This window comes from Silene latifolia, chromosome 9, assembly GCF_048544455.1.
Source record: "Silene latifolia isolate original U9 population chromosome 9, ASM4854445v1, whole genome shotgun sequence".
NCBI lineage: Eukaryota > Viridiplantae > Streptophyta > Magnoliopsida > Caryophyllales > Caryophyllaceae > Silene > Silene latifolia.
The window spans coordinates 23,899,892-23,903,970 of record NC_133534.1 but is presented as its reverse complement, the minus strand read 5'-3'; positions in this window follow the sequence as shown (position 1 = coordinate 23,903,970).

Here is a 4,079-nt window from a genome sequence, read left to right as displayed (position 1 = left end):
GGTGTTATTATGATTTATAATCTAATAAAAAAAATAACGGGCAAATGATCAAATAGTCTGTGAACTGAAATAATAAAATTAGGTTTCGAACAAAATCAAATCGTAAAACGCAAAATATTGGAATTAAATAGGAAATAAATGCTCGGAAACGTCTTTCTTGTCGACAATTATATACTGAATTTCGATAATAGACATAAATCACAAAATTAGGGTTATGATTGGTGTAGAAGTTTACCTCAAAGTAGTACTGTTCGATGCATTTTTTCTTCTTGATACCGATGTAAATTGCTTCTCAGTCACCGAAACATTGTTCGATGCATTTTTTCTCCTCGATGAGGTTGCCAATTGCTTCCCTTCAACCATTTTAGAATTAAAATTAGGGGAAAGGGAGGTTTGTTGTGAGTGTCGTTCAAGAGAGAATTAAAGAAAGAAGGGTTTGTTGTGAGCGTCGTTAAAGAAAGAATTACATAAGGGTTTAAAGATGTTGATGATAAGTAAATTTTTATTTTTATTTTTATTTCTATTGGGCTATAAGTAGTTAATTGTATATTATATGGGTCTGATGTACCATGCTTCCTGTACAACAGGATATACGATCTTATTTGTGTTTTCTCTTTGCCGAATTAAAAAAAAAAAGGAAGGGGCTGTTTTTTTATCAGCTGTGTTGTAGCTGGTAGAAATAAAAAAAAAATTTGTTTTTTTTTCAGCCGAACCAATTTTAATTGGTTTTTTTTTTTTTTTTTGCCAATTAGTTATTGTGAATCGGTTCACAATTTAAAGATACCGAGTTATTTTAAAGCGGTTTAAAATTTTGACGGATAGAATTCATATTACAAGTTTAATATGGATTGAAATGAAATTAATGTGATTAAATTGCGGAATTGTCACTTAATTTAATTTAAATAGGTGGTTTGGATAAATTAATCAACATAATTAATGTATTGTATTATGTATGTTTAATTTTTTTAGTTGATGCTTTTATTTTTGTTGAATGAATCGAATGAATAAATTTTATTTACGTATTTAATTTTTGCAATCGGTTGTATTATGTAATACTTAGTGTGGCCTTAGTTAAATTATGTTTTCGTAATGAAGGAAACATGATTTTTTATGTAATTATGAGATCTCGAATCTCCTTTATTTTAGTTTTGGGTTTTGAAATTAGAATGTAATTAATAGGTCAATTATGTAATTTTAATTATTGTAATTTCAAAGAAGACTAAAGATGAAGATTCAAGCTCACTCCCGCTACATGGATCAAGATGGAACATCAAGACAAGCTTCTCGGGTCCAAGGATGGATTCCAAACTTGTATTTATTGTTCATTTTGATAGGATAGCCCACACTAGGACTTTTCTTTTTTTTTTTTTACATTTTTCATTTTATTGCTTTTCATTCACATGCTAGTAATTGCATCATATTCCGCCTAAAACCAAACCACCTACTACTAAAATGCATGAAAATTGACTCATATAGTTGTATGTTAGTTTTCATGAACATGCAGATGTCACTGTCTATAAGCCATCACTTTAGTTTAAATCATTCTCGCATGCTAGATTATAGTTCACTTAAAATGAATTAAAAATAGTTGATGGGATCTTCCTCTAAAACGGAAATTGAGATTAGTCTTTATAAGGGCAAACATCTATGAGTCCCTTCTTCGTCGGTAGGCCTAATATGACCCCTTCTACGTTGGGTAAGTAGTTGTGTTGACTTAGTTTACCTCAACATCATAGTCCGAAGAGTTTCTCGTGATTATGATGGACTAAAGATAGAATTTACAGAAATTTATCGACCAGGAATTCTAACGGTAGAATTAGCTAACAGGTTAGCTTATTATTTTACAGAGAATTGAGTCTTGGGGTCATTTATATAATTCTTGAGGGAGGTCAATTGTATAAATGTTTTTGAGTCTTCACGTTATGACATTAGTTCATTAGACTTAAAATAAAAACGATGCATGCTTATTATTTTATTCTTCTTTCGCATGTAGAACACACGCTAATTATCAATAATACTGTTACAACAAATGGCTGGAAATAACGCAATCCCAATGCCTAGTGCCACACTAGATCGTTCATCCTGGCTAAAAGTATTCATGGACCAAATGAATCAGTCCACGCGATTGAAGAATGATGGGTCCAACTTTGCGGACTGGGAGGCGGCACTACGGAATGCGCCATTCTTGCGACGGTAAGCTCGGTATTTAATCGAGCCAATACCGGTCAACCCAGGCCTAAATGCAGGAGCCAACGAGTCACTCGCTTATAGTGATTTCGTTATGGAAGCGGGTGCGATAAAGAACGTACTCATCTTTGCAATGGAAACCAATTTGCAGAGACGCTTCATTGCCCAAGGTGCAAACAAGATTTTCACCACGCTCACTAATGAGTTCTCAAAGGCACCGAGAATCATCACATATGAGCATACCTGTCGCTTCTTTGATGCGAAACTCCAGAAGGGTCAACCGGTTAGCCCACACATTCTTCACATGATTGAGAATGTCGAGAAACTGGAGTCACTGAATTGTAGAATCAGTGAGAGCATTGTCATTGACCGAATGCTTCATTCTTTTCACGATGGTTTTGCCCTTTTCAGGGTGAACTACTACATGAATGACTTGAAAAAGAGTCCTCATGAGCTACACTCCCTTCTCGTACAGACCGAGAAGGATATGAAATTGAGTGGGAGCATGAAGCAGGATGTTCTCACGATTCACAACAAGAGTAAAGGTAAGGGCAAGGTTCATGGCGACCTAGCTGTAGGTAAGCCAAATTTTAAGAAGCCAGGAAACGGTAAGAGTGCGCCTGGTGAGACTAGTGGCTCACAGGGCAAGATAAAGAGCAAGGGCGGTGACATAGAATGCCACCATTGTCACAAGACTGGACATTGGAGGAGGAACTGTCCCGTCTACCGTGAGGACATCAAGGCAGGCCGCGTCGTTCCTGTTGGTATGTCATCTTATATTCATATGATTGAGATTAACCATGCAAGTTTCGAACTTGGGTACTTGATATTGGTTGTGGTTCTCATCTGTGTAATCATTTGCGGGGCCTAAAGAACATCATACCTCTCGAAAAAGGTGATGTGACTGCGAGTCGGGAATGGAGCACGAGTAGGCTGCTTGCCTCGAAGGGAACATATGTAATCCAACTCCCTAGTGGTTTTGAGTTATCTTTAAATAATCATTACTATGTACCCAGTTTATCTAAGAACATTATTTCTGTTTCCGTACTTGCTAAAGACGGTTTTACATTTTCAATAAAGGATAATAGTTGTATTTTCTCTTTTAATGAAATGATTTATGGCAAAGCAGTTTCCATGAATGGAATTTATATCTTAGATCAAACCACGGAAGTATTACACTTGAATAATAAGAAATTAAAGGTTGGTGACAAAGATCAAACCTATCTATGGCATTGTCGAAGGGGACATATAAATGAGAAACGCGTAAAGAAACTCGTCGATAATGGGACTATTCCCTCATTTGGATTTTCTGCATATGGCACGTGTGAATCATGTCTCATTGGCAAGATGACTCGAATTTCCTTCAAAGGTGTTGGAATGCGCGCTAGTGACCTATTAGGACTCATACATACGGACGTATGTGGACCTATGTCAATTACCGCTAGAGATGGCTATAGATATTTTATCACTTTCACGGACGATTTGAGTAGATACGGATATGTCTACTTAATGAAGCATAAAAGTGAGTCCTTTGAGAAATTAAAGGAATACCAGAATAGGGTACAGAACCAACTGGGTAGAAAGATTAAAGCACTCCGTTCAGATCGGGGTGGCGAATATCTTGCAAATGAGTTTGATCAACACCTGAAAGACTCGTGGAATCGCTCTACGATTAACTCCACCGGAACACCTCAATTAAATGGTGTGTCCGAACGGAGAAATCGAACCTTACTTGATATGGTTCGATCCATGATGAGTCACACAGTAGTGCCTGAATCATTATGGGGTTATGCTCTTTTGTCAGCCGCTCTTATACTTAACCGAAGTCCGTCTAAAGCTGTCGACAAGACTCCATATGAAATGTGGAAGGGAACGGTACCTAACTTGTCCTT